The following is a 22,324-nucleotide window of genomic DNA, read 5'->3' as shown; positions in this document are numbered from 1 at the left end:
GGTCCCACTGGGCTGTAACAATTGAAGAGAGAGATCTCCACAGACTGCCAGGCCCATAGACAGCAGACTGAAACACGTACATAGTCTTTCTAAGAAAGAGGCCTATTGGCTCATCCAGGAGCTTTGGCCTGAGAGAGGCAGGCTTCTGGTTTAGCACACATCTAGGCGGCCTCTCAAGGAATGGAGGCTAGTAGATGCAATCTTTGTGCTCTCCTTCTGCATCACTCCAGCTCACTGACATCTCCCAGAAAGAAGATTATTACCCTTCTCTGGCACCCCCAAATTTTGCAGGTGCCACCAGGGGACACCTCTATATCACCTGGCTCTGGTGGTCAGCTGAGCTTACAGTCACAGGTACCACAGGACTGTAACTAATGGAGAAAAAGGTTTTATACAGCTATCACTCCCGGGGCACAAAAAGAGGCAACAGGCCAAGGAGCTCGAAATTTCTGTGAAAGAGGCCTATTAGTACATCATCACAGCTGCTGCCTGAACAGCAGGCCTCTAATTAAATACACATCTAAGGGCTGATTGTAATCCTTTCCATAGACCTAGGAGGGTGGGTGCTATCTTTGTGCTCTCCCTCTGCTGTGCTCCAGAGTGCCATTATCTTTTGGAGGAGAGTTGGTTTATACTTCTGGTGTCTTTATGGCTGCCACTGAGGAGATGCCCTTTGATTGCCTAGCTATGGTAGCCAGGGGTCACCTGGTGTTCCTGGGTCCCACAGGACTGTAACAATCAAAGAGACAGTTCTTGGCAGGCTACCACCCTCAGGGCACTGCACAGATAGCAGACTGGAACACAACCTTAGTCTTTCTGTTAAAGAGGCTATATGCTTGTCCTGGAGCTTAAACCTGAGGGGCAGATTTCAGGTTTGGCACACATCTAGAGGTGTATGGAGGTGCTCTCAGGGAAGGTATGCTTGGGAACCATCTTTGTGCTCTCCCTTTGCCTCACTATTGCTCACTGGTATATCCCAGACAGGAGTTTATACACTCATCTCGAACCCTGAATATTGTGACTGCTGCCCATGGGACACTTCCAGATTATCTGATTCTGGTGGCTAGTGGGGCTTACGCTTGCAGTCCCACTGAACTGCATACACTTGCATACTTTAAAGGGTGCTACATGAGGGTCTGGCTTCTGATCCAGCCTAAATCTAGATGTGGATTGACTACCCCTCTTTGGGACACTGACAGGTCTTGGCACAACCTCAACTACTGTGAGCTATTAAAAATAAAATAGGCTGCTTGGACAAGCACAAAGGTTTGAGAGACAACCAAGAGCTAGGCCAGGGTTGAATGATGAATTTAATCTCCCACACTATATCACTACTTCAAACCTGGAGAGGTAGCTGTTGCAAAAAGATAAGAATATGTTCCAAAGGAAAGAATATGAAAATACTTCAGAAAAACACCTTAATGAAATGGGGGTAACTGATTTACCCAATAAAGAGTTCAAAGTCATGGTCATAAACATGCTCATTGGACTTAGGAGAAAAATGGATAAACATAGCCAGAATTTCAACAAAGAGTTGGAAAGTACAAGAAAGTATGAAACAGTAGTCACAGACCTGAAGAGTACAATAACTGAAATGAAAAATATACTAGAGAAATTTAAGAACAGACTAGATGAAGAAGAAAGGATCAGTGAACTCAGACACAGAGCAGTGGAATTCAACCAATCAGAGTAGCAAAAAGTAAAAAGCTTTAAAAAAACTGAAGACAGTTTAAGCAACTTATGGCACAACATCAAGCATACTACCATTTGCATTATATGGGTCCCTGAAAGAGGAAGAGAAAGGTGCAGAAAACATATTTCAAGAAATAATGGCTGGGGACTTCCCTGGTGGCGGAGTGGTTAAGAATCTGCCTGCCAATGCTGGGGACATGCGTTTGATACCTGGTCCAGAAGATCCCACATGCTGCAGAGCAACTAAGCCCGTGCACCACAACTACTGAGCCTGTGCTTTAGAACCCACGAGCCACAACTACTGAGCCCACGTACTGCAACTACTGAAGCCCGCATGCTCTAGGGCCCATGTGCTGCAAATACTGAGCCTGTGTGCTGCAACTACTGAAGCCCACACACCTAGAGCCCCTGCTCTGCAACAAGAGAAGTCACCACAATGAGAAGCCTGTGCACTGCAACAAAGAGTGGCCCCCGCTCACCACAACTAGAGAAAGCCTGCGTGCAGCAACGCAGACCCAACACAGCAAAAACAAAAAGAATCTGTTCTCTTTGTAACAAAACACAGTTAGACAAAGAAAAAAAAAGAAAAGAAAGAAGAAATAATGGCTAAAAAATTCCCTAACCTGGAAAGAAACAGACATCTAGATCCAGGAAGCCCAGGGATATTCAAATAAGTCCCAAAGAGACCCACAATATAATTAAAATGTCAAAAGTTAAGAACAAAGAGAATCTTAAAAGCAGAGAGAGAAAAACAACTTAGTATGTACATGGCAATTCCCACAAGACTATGAGCAGATTTTTCATAGGCCAGAAGGGAGTGGCATAATATACTTAAAGTGCTGAAAGAAAAAACTTTCCAATCAAGATTATTCTATCTGGCAAAGTAAACATTCAGAATTGAAGACAGAAAGTTTTCCAGACAAGCAAAAGCTAAAAGAGTTAATCACCACTAAATCAGCCTTACAGGGAATGTTAAAGGGGCTTCTTTAAGATAAAAAGAAAGGATAAGCAAAAAAGAAATAAGTAACAAGAAAACATATGAAATTATAAATCTCACTGGTAAAGGCAAATATATAGTAAATGAAATGAATTAATAATTTATAAGGCTAGTATGAAGGTTAAAAGGCAAAAGTAAACATACCTATATCTACAATAATTAGTTAAGGGATATACAACATAAAAAGACAGAAAATGTTACATCAAAAACATAAAACACTTCGGGTGGAGTGGGGAGGAGAGTAAAACTGTAGAGGTTTAGAATGTGTTAAGACTTATGTTGTTATCAACTTAAAATAGTCTATTACAATAATAAGTTGCTATATGTAAGCATCTTGGTAACCACAAAGCAAAAACCTATAGTAGGTATATAAAAGATAACGAGAAACAAATCTAAGCATGTGACTAAGAAAAATATTCAAAATACAAAAGGAGAAAACAAGAAGAAAGGTACTGAGAGGCAGTACAAAACAGCCAGAAAACAATTAAGAAAATGACAATAAGTACTTATCAATAATTACTTTAAATGTAAATGGACGAAATCCTCCAATCAAAAGACACAGAGTGGCTGAATGGATTAAAAAAAAAAAACCTATACACTGCTTACAAAGACTCACTTCAGATTGAAGGACAACCACAGACTGAAAGTGAAGGTATGGAAAAAAGATATTCCGTGAAAATGGGGAAAAAAAAGTTGGGTGGCTATACTTATATGAGACAAAACAGACTTTCAACCAAAGACTCTAATAAGAGTCAAAGAACATTACATAATGATAAAGGAGTCAATCCAACAGGAGGATACAACATTTGTAAATACTTACACACTTAACATAAGAGCACCGAAATATATAAGCAAATATTAACACACCTAGGGGGGAAATAGACAGCAATACAATAATAGTAGGGTACTGTAATACCCCACTTACATCAGTGGATAGATCATCCTGACAGAAAAATCAATAAGGAAACATCAGCCTTAAACAACATGTTAGACCAGATTGAATTAACAGATATATACTGAACATTCCATCCAAAAGCAGCAGACTACACATTCTTCTCTCAGGCACATGGAACATTCTCCAGGATAGCGTAGGTCACAAAAGAAGTCTTAATATATTTAGTTAGGCTGAAATCATATAAAGCATCTTTTCTGACCATAATGGTATGAAACTAGAATTCAATTACAAGATGAAAACTAGAAAATTAACAAATATGTGGACATTTAACAACATGCTACAAAATGACCAATGGGTCAAAGAAGAAATCAAAAGAGAAATTAAAAAATACCTTGAGACAAATGAAAATAGAAATGCAACATAGCAAAACTTACGGGATTCAACAAAAGCATTCTAAGTCCTTTAAGCATCTACATCAAGAAACATGAAAATTCTGAAATAACCTAATTTCAAACTTCAAGGAACTAGAAAAAGAGAAAACAAAGCCCAAAGTTAGTAGAATTAAGGAAATAACAAAGATAAGAGCAGAAATAAACAAAAAAGACTAAAAAGAAAATAGAAAATATCAATGAAACTAAGAGCTGATTCTTTGAAAATACAAACAAAATTGACAAACCTTTAGTAAGACTCACCAAGAAAAAAAAACTAAATAAAATCAGAAATGGAAGAAGAGATGTTAAAACCGATACCATAGAAATACAAAGAATCATAAGAGACTACTATGAACAATTAAATGCCAACAAATTTGACAATCTAGAAGAAATGGATAAATTTCTAGAAACATACAAACTACCAATACTGACTCATGAAGAAATAGAAAATCTGAACAGAACAATTACTAGTAATAAGATTGAATCAGTCATCAAAAACTTCCCAACAAAAAAATCCAGGACCACCAGCTTCACTGGTTCTACCCAACGTTCAAAGAAGAATTAATACCAATCCTTCTCAAACTCTTCCAAAAAACAGAAGAGGAGGGAACACTTTTAGACTCATTTTATGAGGCCAGCATTATCCTGATACTAAAATCAGACAAGGAATGCAACAAGAAAATTACAGACCAATATCTGTGATGAACATAGATGCAAAAATCCTCAACAAAATATTAGCAAACCAAATCCAACAATACATCATAAACCATGATCAAGTGGAACTTATTCCAGGGATGCAAGGACAGTTCAATACCCACAAATCAATCAACATGATACATCACATTAACAAATTGAAGAGTACAAATCATATGATGATCTCAACAGATGATTTCATTTGATAAAATTCAACATATGTTTATGATAAAAACTCTCAACAAAGTGCATATAGAGGGAACATACCTCAATATAATGAAGAACATATTTGACAGGCCCATAGCTAACATCATACTAAATGGTAAAAAGCTGAACGCTTTTTCTCTAAGACCAGGAACAAGGCAAAAATGCATATTCTTACCACTTTTCTTCAACATAGTATTGGAAGCCCTAGCCAGAGAAATTAGGCAAGAAAAAGAAATAAAATGCATCCAAATTAGAAAAGGAAGAAGTAAAACTGTGACTATTTGCAGATATATACTATATATAGAAAACGCTAAAGACTCCACTAAAAAACTGTTAAAACTAACAAATGAATTCAGTAAAGTTGCAGGATACAAAATCAATATACAAAAATTTGTTGCATTTCCATACACTAATAGCAAACTGTCAGAAAGAGAAAGTAAACAAACAAACAAAAAAACCATTTACAATTGCATGAAAAAAGAATAAAATACCTAGCAATAAATTTAACCAAGGAGTGAAAAGACCTGTACACTGAAAACTATAAGACATTGATGAAAGAAATTGAAGATGACAAAATAAATGGAAAGATATACCATGCCAATGGATTGAAAGAATTAACATTATTAAAATTCCATACTACCCAACATAATCTATAGATTGAATATAATCTCTATCAAAATTCCAATGGCATTTTCCCCAGAAATATAACAAACAATCCTAAAATTTGTATGGAACCACAAAAGACCCAGAACACCCAAAGTAATCTTGAGAAAGAAGAATAAAGCTTCAGGCACATGCTCCATGATTGAAAACTATATTAAAAAGATATAGTAATCAAACAGTACAGTACTGGCATAAAAATAGTCATAGAGATCAATGGAACAGATTAGAGAAGCCAGAAATAAACCCATGCATAATTTACAATGAATGAACCAAGCATACACAATGGGAAATAAATGGTATTGGGAAAACTGGACAGCTGCACACAAAAGAATGAAACAACTACTATCTCACACCATACCAAAAAAGTTAACTGAATATGGCTTAAAGAGTTGAATTCAAGACCTAAGACTATAAAACTCTTGGAAGACAACATAGGTGGTAAGACCCTTGCCATTTCTCTTGGCAATGACTTTTTTGGATCTGACAACAAAAGCAAAGGCAACAAAAAGAAAAATAAACAAGTGGGATTACCTCAAACTATAATAAAAAGCTTCCTCACATGAAAGGAAGCCATCAACAAAATCAAAAGGCAACCTACAGAATGGGAGAAAATATTTTCAAACCAGATATGTGATAAGGAGTTACAAAAATACATAAAGAACTCATACAACTCGACTGGAAAAACAAAAAGACAATCTGATTTTTAAAATGCGCAGAAAATCTGAACAGACATTTTACAACGAAGACATACAGATGGCCAACAGGTACACAAAAAGATGCTCATCACTAATCACCAGGGAAATCAAATCAAAACCACAATGAGATATCACATCACACCTTTTAAAATGGCTATTATCAAAAAGACAAGAAATAACCAGTATGGGAAAAGATGTGGATAAACGGGGACACTTTTGCACTCCTGGTGGATATCTGAACTGATGCAGCCACTATGGAAAACATTCCGCTTCTGTGTATTTATCCAAAGAAAATGACAACACTAAATCAGAAATATATATGCACCCCCATGTCCACTGCAGTGTAGTATTATTTACAATAGCCAAGATATGAAAAAAACCTGAATGTCCATCAATAGATGAATGGATAAAGAAAATGTGATATGTATACACACACACACACACACACACACACACACAAGAAAGAATGCAATCTTGTCATTTTCAACAACATGGATAGACCTTGAGAGCATTATGCTAAGTGAAATAAGCCAGAATGAGAAAGACAAATACCGTATGCTCTCACTTATATGTGGAATCTAAAAACAAACAAACAAAGAAAAAAACAAGTCATAGATACAGAGAATAGATTGGTGGTGGCCAGAGGTGAAGGTGGGGGTGGGAAAAATGGGTGAAGGAGGTCAAAATGTAAACCTTTGGGGGGATCAAAAAAGACAGTGGAGACAGGACATGGAACTCACCTCCCCCCATGAACACATTAAAAATACAATGACACGTGGAACAATTCTCACCAAAATCTAACTGGAAACTGGCAGGAAGACTCCTGTACAAACAACACTGTGAAAAAGATCCACACGTAATCAGGTAGGAAGGGTTGAAAAGCAATCAGGTAATGCCCCTGGGAGGAGACTTAGAGGAAAAGGGAAAATACATGGGCAGAGACCCACCCTGGGGAGTGAGTGGTGAGAGCCATAGATTGGGTGCCCCAGTCCTGGGTCATATACCGGGAAGATGAGCTCCCTTAGCTGGCTGGAGGACAGCAGGGACTAATAGGGCTGTGGGAAGCAAGGACTCTGTTTGTGAAGGGTGCATGTGTGTTGGCCTGACACCAAGGCAGGGCAGAGAAGGCAGTTAGAGGACTTCTCTCATGGCTGCTGGGTTTCCTGTGATTGCCTTGGCACCTGCCCCAGTCTGATCCAAAGGAATGATCCAGCTCCACTTACTCCACAGTGTGACATGGGATCTAGGGCTGCCATGGCTGGGAAGAAAACTTGACTGTGGTACACAGAGGTGACGTGGTCCTAGGGTGGAGCCTGGGTGGGACACTGGTGGCCACTGTTGGTGCTTATTCAAGCAGAGTATCAAAACCAGCACAGAATTCTGATGGCAGCAGCTCTACTGCAGTTCACAAGCCGATACACTGCTGAGAGTCCATGAGGGACCCACTTGCCCTGCAAAACAGCTCCACAACAGGGCAGGGGTGGTGTAGGCTGGGGGCAGTGATCAGCTGTGAGGGACAAAATGGACTTCCACCTGAGGTTGCATCTGAGCAAAGTGAGGGAAACAATTGCAGGCACCTGTACAGGAAGTACATCTGAGGCAGCTTGGAACTCAGTCTGGGGCCAAAAGAAACTGAGACCACGTGTGCGTCCAACCCGCTTCAGAACTCCCCATGCTGGGGAAAGGGTTCTGGTGCTGGGACAGAGGAAAGAACATACTTAAAGGGAACTGAGTCAGCCTGGGCATGACCCTAAGGACTTCCACTGCAGCAACATGGGATCAGACCCTGTCCCTGATAGGGTGGAGATAACCATTAAGCAGAGGGGAAGTCTCACCTCATTCCAGTCTTCAGCTCTAGCACCTCCATCTCCAGCCCCACACCTTACTAAGGTGATAGCTGCCAAAAATACCCTGAAGAAAGACCTGACTTACATCCATGTCAAATCCAGCTCTCCCATCAAGGGCAATGGGCACACAGTCTGTACAGGGATGCTCCCACATAAGAACACCCCTTCAAGACTGCAATAGATAACTGCTTCACTTAAATTCATAGAGGCCGAGAAAGTTAAGCAAAATGAAAAGGTAGAGAAACTGCTCTCAGTTAAAAGAGCAGTAAAAGGTTTCTTACAAGTAAACCATTGTAAAAATAAGTAATGAAACAGAAATAAACAGTTTACCAGATAAAGAATTCAAAGGGAATTCTCTGGTGGTCCAATGGTTAGGACTCTGAACTTTCACTGCTGGGGTTGTGGGTTCAATCACTGGTCAGGGAATTAAAATCCTGCAAGCCATGTGGCATGGCCAAAAAAAAAAAAGAATTCAAAGCATTGGTAATAAGAATGTTAACTGAGTTAGGGAAAAGAATAGATGAACACAGTGAACATTTTAACAAGGAACTAGAAAATATTAAAAAAGACCCAATCAGAAATAAAGAATTCAATAACAGAAATTAAAAAATAAAAACACTAGAAGGAATGAATAGCAGACTAAGTGATACAGAAGAATGCATAAGTGATCTGGAAGACAGAATTATTGAAATCACCCAATCAAAAGAGCAAAAGGAAAAACAAATTTTTAAAAACGAATACATTTTAAGAGATATCTGGGATAACATTAAGCATACCAAAATGTGCATTATAGGGATGCCAGGAGAAGACAGAGGGAAAGGGTTTGAAAATGTATTTGAGGAAACCATGGCTGAAAACTTCCCAAACCTGAAGAAGGAAACAGATACCCAGGTAGAGGAAGCACAGAGAGTCCCAAACAAGATGAACCCAAAAAGACCACACAAAAGCACATCAAAATGAAAATAGCAAAAGTTAAAGTTAAAGAGAGAATTCTAAAGGCAGCAAGTAAAAAACAGAGTCATATACAAGGGAATCTCCATAAGGCTAGCAGCCAATTTAAGATATCAGCAGGCCAGAAGGAGTGGCATGATATATCCAAAGTGCTGAAAGAGAAAAATGTGCAAACTAGGATACTCTCCTCAGCAACATTATCATTTAGAATCAAAGGAAAGATAAATAATTCTAAAACAAGCAAAAACTAAAACAGTTCATCAATACTAAACCCACCCTAAAAAAACGTTAAAGGGTCTTCTCTAAGTGGAAAAGAAGTAAGAATCCATAGAAAATGGAAAATCCCACAAGGAAAGGAAATACAAAGAACTGAGGATCAACTACTTAAATAAGCCAGTATGAAGATTAAAAGAGAAAAAAATGTAGAAACAACTATAACTACAATGAAAAGTTAAAGGATAAACATGAAGATGTAAAACATGACATCAAAAACACAAAAAGTGGTGGAGGGGAGTACAAAATGTAGATGTTTTAGAATGTTTTTGAACTTAAATGACTACCAGTTTAAAACACGTAGATACAGTTATAGGTCAATATATATAAACCCCATGATAACCACAAATCAAAAACCTACAATAGATACACAAAAATAAAAAGAAAGGAGCACAAGCATACTACTAAAAAAATCACCAAACCACAAGAGAAGAAACAAAAAGTAGAAGAAATGAACAGAGAGTAACTACAAACACAACTAGAAAACAAGTAATAAAATGACAAAGTACATATCTATCAATAATTTATCTGAATGTCAATGGACTAAATGCTCCAGTGAAAAGACATAAGGTGGCTGATTGGATGAAAACCAAGACCCATCTATGTGCTACCTATAAGACTCAATTCTGAGCTAAAGGCACAGACTAAAAGTGAGGGGATAGACAGATATTGCATGAAAATGGAAATGACAAGAAAGCAGGGGTAGCAATACTCATATCAGACAAAATAGACTTTAAAACAAAGCCTATAACAAAGACAAAGAATGGCATTACATAGTGATAAAGGGATTAATAAAAGAAGAGGATATTGCTCTCATTAACATATATGCACACAATACAGGAGCAGCTAAGTACATAGAGCAGATACTAACAGACATAAGGGAGAAATCAACAATAATATAATAGTAGAGGATTTTAACACCCCATTTTTATCAATGGACAGATCATCCAGACCAGAAATCAATAAGGCAACAGTGCTCTTAAATGACATAATAGACCAGTTGTACTTAGTAGATATCTATAGGATATTAAATAGGATATCTATAGGACATTAAAAAACAGCACCATATAGATTCTTTGCAACTGCCTATGGAACATTCTCCTGGATGGATCACATGCTAGGCCACAAAACAAGTCTCAACAAATTTAAAAAGACAGAAATTGTATCAATTATTTTTTCCAACCACAACAATATAAAACTAGAAATCAATTACAGAATGAAAAATGGGAAAAGAACAAACACGTGGAGATTAAATAACATGCTATTAAAAAACCAATAGGTCAATGAAGATATCAAAGAGGAAATCAGAAAATACCTCGAGACAAATGAAAATGGAAATGTAACTCTCCATCTCTTCATCTATGGGATGTGGCAAAAGCACTTCTAAGAGGGAAGTTTATAGCAATACAGGCCTACCTTAAGAAACAAGAAAAATCTCAAATAAACAACCTAACCTACCATATAAAGGAATGAGAAAAAGAAGAACAAAGCCCAAAGTCAACAGAAGGAAATAAATAAATATCAGAGAGGAAAGAAATAAAATAGAGGACAGACCCCCCCCCAAAAAAAAAACATTAGAAAAGATCAGTTAAACCAACAGCTGGTGTTTTGAAAAAATAAACAAAATTGATAAAGCTTTAGCTAGGCTCACCAATAAGTAGAATGGACCCAAATAAACAAAATAAGAGAGGAAAGAGGAGAAATAACAAATGATACCACAGAGATACAAAAGAATTCTAAGAGAATACTATCAACAGTTATATGCCAGCAAATTGGACAACCTGGAAGAAATGGACAAATTTCTAGAAACATACAGCTTGCCAAGACTGAGTCAGGAATAAATAAATAATTTGAACAGACTGATCATTAGTAGTGAACTTGAATTTGTAATTTAAAAATCTCCCAACAAACAAAAGTCCAGGACCAGATTGCTTCACAGGGGAATTTTACAAGACATACAAAGAGGAGATAATACTTATCTTCCTCAAACTAGTCCAAAAAAGTTACGGGGACAGAATACTCCCAAATTCATTCTACAAGACCAGCATTACCCTGATTCCAAAACCAGACAAATACACTACCAAAAAAGAAAATTACAGGCCAATATCTTTGATGAATACAGATGCCAAAACCCTCAACAAAATATTAACAAACCAAATCCAACAACACATAAAAAGGATGATCCACTATTATCAAGTTAGATTTATTCCAGGGATGCAAGGATGTTTCAATATTCACAAATCAATAAATGTGATACACCACATTAAAAAAAGGAAGGATAAAAATCACACGATCATCTCAATAGACGCAGAAAAAGCATCTCACAATATTCAACATTCGTTCATGATCAAAACTCTCATCAAAGTTGGTATAGAGGGAAAACATCTGAACATATTATCTCAACCTATAGCTAATATTATACTCAATGATGAAAAGCTGAAAGCCTTTCCTCTAAATTCAGGAACAAGACAAGGAAGCCCACTCTCACCACTTCTATTTAACACAGTATTGGAAAACCTAGCCACCACAATCAGATAAGAATAAGAAATAAAGGACATCCAAATCAGAAGGGAAGAAGTAAAACTGTCACTATTTGCAGATGGCATGATATAGAAAACCTTAAAGTCTCCACCAAAAAATTATTAGAACTAATAAGTGAAGTAGGTAAGGTTGGTGGATACAAGATTAATATACAGAAATCTGTTGCTTTTCTATACACTAATAATACACATCAGAAAGAGAAAGTTAAAGAAAATTCCATTTAAAACTGCATCAAAAAGAATAAAATACTTAGAAATAAATTTAACCAAGGAGGTGAAAGGCCTATACTCTGAAAAGTATAAAACATGGATGAAGTAAATTGAAGATGATACAAAGAAATGGAAAGATATCCCATGCTCTGGGATTGGAAGGATTAATATTGTTAAAATGGCCAAACTACTCAAAGCATTCTACAGATTTAATGCAAACCCTATCAAAACACCCATGACAAAAAAAAAAAAAACAAAACAAACACCCATGACATTTTTCACAGAACTAGAGTAAATAATCCTAATATTTATATGAAACTAAAAAAGACACTAAATTGCCAAAGCAATCTTGAGAAAAAGAACAAAGCTGGAGATATCACCCTCCCTGACTTCAGACTATATTATAAAGCTAAAGTAATCAAAATAGCATGGTACTGTCACAAAAACAGACACATAGATCAATGGAACAGAATAGAGAGCACAGAAATAAATCCACACACCTGTGGTCAATTAATCCATGACAAAAGAGGCAAGAATATACAATGGAGAAAAGACAGTCTCGTCAATAAGTGGTGCTGGAAAAACTGGACAGCTACATGTAGACAAATTAGATTAGAACATTTCCTCACACCATATACAAAAGTAAACTTAAAATGCATTTAAAAACCTAAATGTAAGACCTGAAACCAAAAAAAAAAAAAAAAAAAAACAACTCCTAGAAGAGAAGATAGGCAGAACACTCTTTGATATAAATTGTAGCAATATTTTTCTGTCTCCTAAGGCAAAAGAAATAAAAGCAAAACTAAACAAATGGGACCTAATTAAACTTAAAAAGCTTTTTAGGAGACACATTGAGAAACATACTGCAAAGAGAAAATGAAATGAAAAGACAACCTACTGAATGGGACAAAATATTTGCAAATGATATGACCAACAATGGTTAATACCCAAAATATATAAACAGATAATTCAATTCAATATCAAACAAAAAACTACACAATCAAAAAAAAAAAAACAATGGGTGGAAGACCTGAATAGATATTTTTTTCTAAAGAAGACACACGGATGACTAACAGGCACATAAAAATATGCCCCAAATCACTAACTATTAAAGAAATACAAATCAAAACCACAATGAGATATCACCTCACAACTATTAGAATGGCCATCATCAAAAAGTCTACAAATAACAAATGTTGACAAGGAAGTAGAGTAAAGGGAACCTTGCTACACTGTTGGTGGGAATGTAAATTGGTGCAGCCACTATGGAAAACAGAGTGGAAGTTCCTCAAAAAACTAAAAATAGGACTACCACATGATCCAGCAATTCCACTCCTGGGCATATATCCAGAAAAAAATGAAAACGCTAATCTGAAAAGATACATGCACTCCAATGTTCATTGAAGCACTATTTATAATAGCCAAGATATGGAAGCAACCTAAAGTGTCCATCAATATATACAATTGAATATTACTCAGCCATAAAAAAAGGATGAAATTCTGTCATTTGCAGCAGCCTGCATGGAACTACAGAATATTATTTTTAGTAAAATAAGTCAGACAGAGAAAGAGAAATACTATATATGATATTGCTTATATGTGGAATCTAAAAAATAAAATAAATGAATGTATATAGCAAAACAGAAACAGACAGATACAGAAAACAAACGAGGGGTTATCAGTGGGGAGAGGAAAGGGGGAGAGGCAAGATGGATTTATGGAATAAGAGATATAAACCATTATGTATAAAGTAGTTAAGCAACAAGGATACATTGTACGGCACAGGGAATAGTAGCCATTATTTTGTAATAACTTTTATTAGGGTATAATCTATAAAAATACTGAAACAATAAGCTGTACACCTGAAACTAATATATCAACTTAACTTCAATAAAAATATTTTTTAAATAAAAGGAACACTTGTATGTACACAAGTAACAAAAATAAAATCTCTACATCGTTTTTTTTTGGCTGTGATGTGCAGCTTGCACTATCTTAGTTCCCCAGTCAGGGAATGAACCCGTGCCCCCTGCAGGGAAAGCATAGAGTCCTAACCACTGGACTGCCAGGGAATTCCCAAAGTCTCCACATCTTGACAGAAAAATAAGTGTATTCCACTTATAAAATTAAAAAGTCACGGGCATGTAGTTAATGTACAAAATGATGACTATTGTTAATAATTCTGTATTGCATATTTGAAAGTTGCTAAGATAGTAGATCTTAATAGTTCTTAACAGGAGGAAAAAAAATTGTAACTATGTATGAAGGATGTAACTAGACTTATTGTGTTGATTTCACAAGACAGTTGACCCTTGCACATGTGTTTGAACTAGATGAGTCCACTTATAAACTAACTTTTTTCAGTAGTAAATACAGCACTACATGACTTGCAGCTAGGTATCAAGGATACTGAGGGTGAGCTATAAAGTTATATGTGAATTTTCCACTGTGTGTATATACAAAAATTAAATCATTATACTGTACACTTGAAACTAATGATGTTATATGTCAATTACACATCAATGAAAAAAATGCACAGCAGAGTCCAAGCTTTAACACATCATCTTTAACCCAACTACATAGTACTAATAAATGAAATATAACAAATAAAAAATAGAGAATCAAAGATGGGCTCAAAAGTAAAATAAATAGATTAGAAATGAATTGAGACTCCATATGTTCAAAATTGCACCCCTGTACTGACTTCCAGCATGACAGTGTAAAAAAGTCTACTGACCTGCTCCCGAAATGAAAAGTTAAAAGAACAAATGAGCAAACAAACATCATTTAAAGGCTCTGAAAATGGTCCAAAAGGCAAAGAGCACATCAAGAAACATCTATTCCAGAAAATCTATGAAAATTTGGTAAAAAAAAAAGGCTAGAGTGTGTGGTATTTAAACTAACACTGCTCTCTCCCTCTCTGCTCCAAGCAAGGCAGAGACTCCATTCTGGAGGGCTGCAGCCAATAACATGGGGTTCCCTCTCTCCCAAATACCCAATCTGAGAACTTTCTACACGTGTGAGGAACAACATTCAATGTTTTTCATCCCATCGTCAACTACCTGGTGCAGAGGCTGAGTCCTTGGCAAGTAAAACAAGAGATGAGGACTCCTCCAGCACCCCACCCCCCAACTAATGGAATGAAGGCTCTATCTATCTTAGGTGTGGTGCATTGAAAATACTGAGCCCGGATCACCTTTGCTCTGCACATAAGGCAGTGTTTCCACACTAGGAAAGGCAATTTTTTTGTGTGGTCTAACTTACCAATCTTTTCTTTTATGGTTCATATTTTTTTTCCACCCTGTTTAAGAAATTTTTCCCTTTCCCAAGAACATGAGGTTATTCCCCTGTTTTCTCCTAGAAAAAAGAGAAAAGTTCTCTTTTTTGGCAAATATATACGTTTTTTTGGCAAAAATATAAGTTCTCTATTTTGGCAAACAAATTTTCTCATGCTTGGAATTTACGATCTTTTGTTGATACTGTTTGATATGAGTAGTAGTGGGCAATATTTAATATTCTTAAAGAATTAATCTTTTTAAGAACCATAATGCACCTTGAATACAATTGAAATGTATTGTTAGAAACATTCCATCTATGAGTTTTTCAGTCCCAGGATTGGTGTCATGAGACAAAGACCACAGATTGAAGGTCCCTCATAACTAGAGGCAAATGGCCGTGCTGCTGGAGAGTAGTGAGGAACACTAAGACAATGGCCAAAATACCAGATGAGACAGACCAGCCCATACCTCAATGTACCCTACTGTAGGAATCCCAATAACAGGAGAGGAGAAAAGTCACCTCAATGACTTTTTTTTTTTAACCTCAATGTCCTTTGGGTTCTAACAAGAACCCAGCACAGGGACAGAGGCTTCTTGCCCCACATCCATAAGGACACATAAGTTTCCCCTACACCCAACACTAATCTCAAGAATTAAGACGTACAAAGGGGGCCAACTGTCAGATGATTTATATTCCTCATGGAAAGTTTATTCATTGGATTGAGTAAACATTTAGCAGAGAAAAATTTTTAATTGGAAAAGGTTAACTTTACCTGGTAAAATTTACCTTAGCGAAATTAAGAGCTATAGAACAAGATGAGATAATTTATAGAAAATAAAGTTACCGCACATATGAATTGTGTTGTGCTGTATACTGTTTTTAGCTCTAACCTGGTAAGCATTGGTACAGTTAAGAGGTACACAGGCTCAGGATGTTTCACCTTAGGCAATAAAATCTACAAGCTGAATTGGTTACCTTGAAGCCAAATAGAGAGGGGCTGAAGAAGCTTTTCCTTCATACAGGTTTCTGATGCTGTGCCAGGAAGTTTTAAGAATAACAACAGGAATGGAGTTGATGGGTCATTTCAGTTGAACTGTTCCCTGGTGGCTACAGTGGGCCTAGGACCACAGAGTGGAGAGACAGAATTTGCTCTGATAGTTGCCAACTAAAGAGCCTTTGCTATCGGCAGAGAATACTGATAACGGCTTTCAAACTTCCACAGAGTAATGTTTTCTTCCAAAGAATTCTTATTCCAGGAAACCCAAAATATAAAAGAGATATGAAGGTTAAGAAGGTTATTTAGACAGTATCTATTGGCTTTCTCATAATATCCCTAAAGTAATTCCACAGCACTTTGAAAAGCACTGAGGGAAGCGCTGGTTCAAGATGGGTCAGCTGAACAGACACAACTAACTTGGGCTCTGATACAGTTTGGCTGGAATCTTTTGCCTCAGGCTAACATGCTGAGAATGGCTTCCTATAGAAAGTGAGCGATCTGCCTGGGAAATGTCTTCCTGGAAATAATATGGATGTTGAGGTCTAAAACAAAGACTGCTAGCTGTACCTGCAACATCCATTCTCCCTTTTGTCTTGTGAAGCCCATGGTCACCTTGAATCAACATCACATTTCCTAGTACTTAGTAGCAGGTAGTGTTAACCAAAGATTCAGAAATGGAGACCTGATTGAAATAAAGACTGCAGCCTGGGAGACACAGATTCAACAAACACTTGAATTGTGTTCTACCAGACTACAAAATGGGAGAGGCTTATAAAGGCAAAAAGTTGCAAGGCCACAGTTAATTATGTGAGTTGTTTTTCAAGAATTATAATTAGAGCTGGCAAGAAGTGAGGGTGCTTGGTAAGCATGGATTGGTTGGGGTCTGAAATGGTTGCACAGTTACAAAGGGAGACCTTGAGACGATAAGGTTGCAGCTGGCAAGTGTTGTTCTGAATATGGCTGGTGGTGTCCTTGGGCCTGGAACATTTCAAAGAAAGTTCCAGCTCTCAGTGATGCAGAGACCAGAGACCATATCCTCAATGGCCACCTGACTCCATTTTGTGTGCCCAAACTGTGATTACTCCATTATAATTTCAATCTGTCATTAGTAGTTATGTGTGACTGTATGTCTAAGTACTGACATATAAGATATAAACAAAAATGGTGTGAGCAGCTTCTGGCTGGGAAATTCTTAAAGGACTCTTCCTTCTGGCTGGAAGGTGAGCATAATGTCCAGAGTTAGAGCAGCCACTTTCATCAGTTGTAGATGGCACATATTGAGCTCGACAGAACCACAAAAATGTAGAAACCTGGGTCACTGATGATTGGAAAACTAGTCCTGGGGTACCTACACTTATGTGTGTGAGAAATAAACTTCTATCTTGCTTAAACTGCTGTTATTTGGGTTTTAAAAATCACAAACAGCTAAATCTTAACATCTTAACAAATAAATGATATAGCAGAAAAATATCACATAGCAAGGCTTGAGGTTACACTGTTCCTCTGAAAAAGATACAAAATTGACTGGGGGTTGCGGGGAGGGAGACAGAAAGACGGACCAGGAGGGAAATTCTCCTCCACAAGAATAAAACCCTTCTTAGTTTAATAACTGTGAGAGACTTCAGCTTACCTTTCTATTTTCCACCCTTATATCCTTAAGGTAATTGTGACTAGGAAAAGCCCTATCTACTGACTGAGAGACTCATTTTTCCCTCCTGTTTAGAAAACCTCCACTTACACAACTACAGGAAAAATTGATGCCATGATTTACTTTGAAATGCTTTTTTTAAAAAAAAGATAAATCAATGGCTCAATAGAAGATGAATATGTAAACAGTTATGTGACAAAGCTAGTACAGTATAATAAAATGTTAACAGGAGGGTCTAGGTAGTGGGGACACGTGTCCACTGTACTATTATTTTAACTTTCTTTATGTTTGTATATATTCATGATAAAATATTGGAAGGAAAAACATTCTAGTTACCTCTAAAGTAATCAACATAACCCATTTTACAAAGACCTAAACAGAAAATCAGGGATCACCAGATATTCGCAGAAAATCAAAGACAAGGATGACAATAAACAGAATAACCAACCTTAGAGGAAAGAGAGATGGTTGAGGAAACAGAAGAAAAGAATTTTCAGATGATATTGTAAACATAAAAGGACATACTACTATGTAAAATAAGCAATCAGAAAATAAGAAATATTTCTTGAAAATTAAATATATCTGAATATTTTTAAAAATTCAATGATGAAAAACCTATCTTGAATTTAAATAACATTAAGAGCTAAAACTTATTGAGTCCAAGCCACCATCACTGTTCATCTAGATGAACAAAACAGTCTCCCAAACTGTCTACCTAGTTCTATATTGACCCCTTATAGTCAATTCTTAAAGCAGCCATAGAGACCCTTTTAAAATCAGATAGTGTCTTGCCTCTACTTACAGTGACTCCCCTTTTCATTCAGAGTAAAAAGTCTTAACAATAGCCTACATGATCCCTCATTCACACATCCCTCTTTCCTCTTCTACTACTCTTGTTTTCTTCTTTCCAGCCACTTTGGCCTCCTTAGAACTGTTTGAACAAGCCAGGTATCTTCCAAACTTAGTGATTTTGATCTAGTTTTTCCACCATAGGTTAGTTTTGCCTGTTCTAGAATTTCATATGAATGGAATTATAACACTGCATACCTTTTTTGTGTGCAAGGCTTCTTTCACTCAGCTTAATGTTTTGAGGTTCATTCATGTTGTTCCAGGTATTAGTGGCTTGTTCCTTTCCATTGTTTAGTAGCCTATTGCATGAATATACAAAAATTTGTTTATGTCATTATCTGATAGACACCTGGATTATTTATAGTTTGGGGCTATTGTAAATAAACTGCTGTGAATATTCTTATACATTTAAATTTATCTATTGGCTTTTTACATTTCTTTGCATTTCTTTTAGTGGTTATTCTAAGTGTTAAAACATATATCTTTAACCTTCTATAGAGTATAAAGGTACATTCACTACTTACCCCACCCTGCCCTTTATGGTATAGCTAGCTTTCATATGTACTATATCAAAAGATATAATAAGCCTTACTAGACAATGTTATAATTTTTGTTTTAAACAGTTATATGTATTTTAATGAAATTAAGAGGTAAAACGTATATTTACTGAGATATTTGCTACTTTTAATGCTCTTTCTTCCTGAAGATTTGAATTGCCATTTGATTTTATTTCCCTTCCTTTAGCATTTCTTGTAGTGCAGATCTGCTTGTGATAAAGTCTTTTACCTAAAACTTTTTATTTCACCACTCTTGAAGGATATTTCACTAGATACAGAATTCTGGATTGACTGTTTTTTCTTTCAGCACTTCAAAAACGATCCACTCTCTTCTGGCTTCCACTGTTTTTGATGAGAAGACCCAAGTTCTGATCATTTGGATCACTGTTCTCCTATATGAATGTGTCATTTTATTCCTGCGGCTTTTAAGATTTTCTCTTTATTGTTGGTTCACAGAAGTTTGACTTTCTTGTGCATAGGTATGCTATTTTTGTGTTATGTATGTCCAAGTTCACTGACTCTATCTTCACAATCTCCATTATGCTGTTAAGCCCATCAAGTGAATTTTTAAAAATTTCAGATATTTTGTTGTTTTGTAATAGAATTTCCATTTGGTTCTTTATTATAAATTTTACGTCTCTGCTAAGAATTCCTGTATTTTCATTCAATGTGAGTATTTTCCTTTAAGTCATTAAGTATAGTTATATAATTATAGCTCTTTAAGTCCTAATGATTCCAACAATGAGTTAGCTTGGGATCAGTCTCTATTACTTGTCTTTTCTCTCTCTCTTAGGAGAACTCACACAACTCATCATATAGTTGTACTCACAGCTCAGATTTACTACAGGAATGTAGTGTGTGTGTGTGTGTGTGTGTGTGTGTGTGTGTGTGTGTGTATGTGTAAGAAAGAAAGCTCATTATAAGGATGCGGGAATATATCTTAAAAGCCCACTGACCATATTCAACATTAAATATATCAAGTTCCAGTGAATATTGGGAGGTGGAATAAGTTTCTGAGGGTATTTGGGAATAATCAGGTTGCCCACAATACAGACATCAGTGTATAAGAGGATTAGAACGAAGAAGAGTTAAGAGTAAATTTTGTGCTTAAAGAAGTAATTGTGGAGAACTAGGAATAAAAGAGTTGAGAATTGAGATATAAACTGGAAGGCAAAGTTCATAAAAGTACCAAGAAGAGAGTGAAGAATTAGTCCTAATATTCCAATGAGGAAGTACCATTTCAAGCTTGAAAACATGATTTTTACATAATTGACATAATGTTTTAAAATTCATAGTTTCTCTTATTTATATATATCTATACATACACACACATATATATGTCATAATATGACATATATCGAATATGTAGTGCTTGGGGGTGGGGGAAATAAGCAGAAATCCTACTTTTTCTTGTAATACTACAATCTAAACCCTCTTTGTCAGATCTTTTTCCCTACCCCTAGATTATAAGCTAGGCATGCATTATGGCTTTTCTGTTTACATTAGGATAATTTTGGAATGTCTCAATCTTAGTTATTTAAAATTCCAATATGATCTAAATCACTTTAAATGTTTTCTATTCGTTGCTTCTCTTCATTCATTCTTTCTTCTTCTTTTTTTTTTTTTTGGTCTTCCACACTTTTTTTGCCTTCTCTGATTTTAATTGAACATTTTATATGATTCCAGTTTCCATCCTCTCTTAAGACACCAATTAAAACTTTTTTTTTTGGATGTTCTAAAATGGTTGCCTTAGAATTTGCAATATACATTTACAACTTACCTAAGTCCACTTTCAAATAACACTATAATGCTTCATGGGTAGTGAAAGTACAAAGTATTTTCAATTTCTCCCTCCTGTCCTTTATAACACTGCTCTCATTCATCTCACTTACCCATAAGCTATAATCAAAGAACACAATGTTGGTATTATTTTGAACAGTGTTATCTGTTACATCAATTAAGAAAAGTTTAAAAAAATATTTTACCTTCATTTATTCCTTCTCAAAAACTCTTTCTTCATGTAGATCCAAATTTCTGATGTATAACATTTCTATCTCTTTGAAGAACTTCTTTTTAACATTTCTTGCAGGGCAAGTCCACTGGTGACAATTTCCCTCAATTTTTGTTTGTCTGAGAAAGACTATTTTTCCTCTATTTTCTAAGGATAATTTCACTGGATATCAAATTCTAGGTCTTAAAGACTTTAAATATATCATTCCATTTTCTTTTTGCATAGTTTCTGAAGAAAAGTTCAATGTAATTCGTATCTTATTTTTTCTCTGTAGGCAACATTGGTTGTTTTCTCCCCTCTGACCTCTTTCAAGATTTTCTCATAGCCTTTCATTTTCTGCTGTTTGATTATATATGCCCAAGTGTAATTTTTTTAGTATTTATCCAGTTTAGAGTCCTCTAAGCTTCCTGGATCTGTGGGTTTTAATCTGTCATTAATTTTGGAAAATTCTGTCCTTACTTCAAATAGTTCCTTTGTTCCTTTTCTCTCTTCTCCTTCTAGCATTCCCATTATGCATATGCTAAACTTTTTGTAATTTTCCCACTTTTCTTGGATATTCTCTGTTTCATCTTTTTCATTCTTTTTTCTTTTCAGTTTTGGAAGTTTCTATTGACATATCCTCAATCTAGATTCCTTCCTTGGTTGTGTCCAGTCTACTTATGTGCCTACGAAAGGTGTTTTTCATTTCAGTTCCCGTGTTTTGGATTTCCAGCATGTCCTTTTGATTCCTTCTCAATGGTTTCATCTCTCTGCTTACTGTCCCCTTGTTTCTGCATGTTGTTCACTTTCCTTCCACTTCAAAGGCTAGAGTGGTCTGGAGTTGAGTATTTTCATTCCACTAGGTTGGTAACCCCCCAGTTGGTTAGGCTCTGGTAAAATAGTTTCCCTT

General features: G+C 36.2%; 1 long non-coding RNA gene across 2 annotated transcripts in view; it reads right to left on the bottom strand.

The window, feature by feature from the left end:
- LOC103004878 (uncharacterized) overlaps positions 1-22,324 on the bottom strand; it is a 90,130-nt gene that overhangs the window by 66,143 nt on the left and 1,663 nt on the right. For both annotated transcript variants that reach the window (XR_009007064.1, XR_009007063.1), the window contains exon 2: positions 19,066-19,166. This is a non-coding gene — a long non-coding RNA (uncharacterized LOC103004878). The remainder of the gene's footprint in view (positions 1-19,065; positions 19,167-22,324) is intronic.

The sequence above is a fragment of the Balaenoptera acutorostrata genome, chromosome 2 (assembly GCF_949987535.1).
Source record: "Balaenoptera acutorostrata chromosome 2, mBalAcu1.1, whole genome shotgun sequence".
Classification (NCBI taxonomy): domain Eukaryota; kingdom Metazoa; phylum Chordata; class Mammalia; order Artiodactyla; family Balaenopteridae; genus Balaenoptera; species Balaenoptera acutorostrata.
The sequence above is the reverse complement of the archived record's forward strand: the minus strand, read 5'-3'. Positions and strand labels throughout refer to the sequence as shown.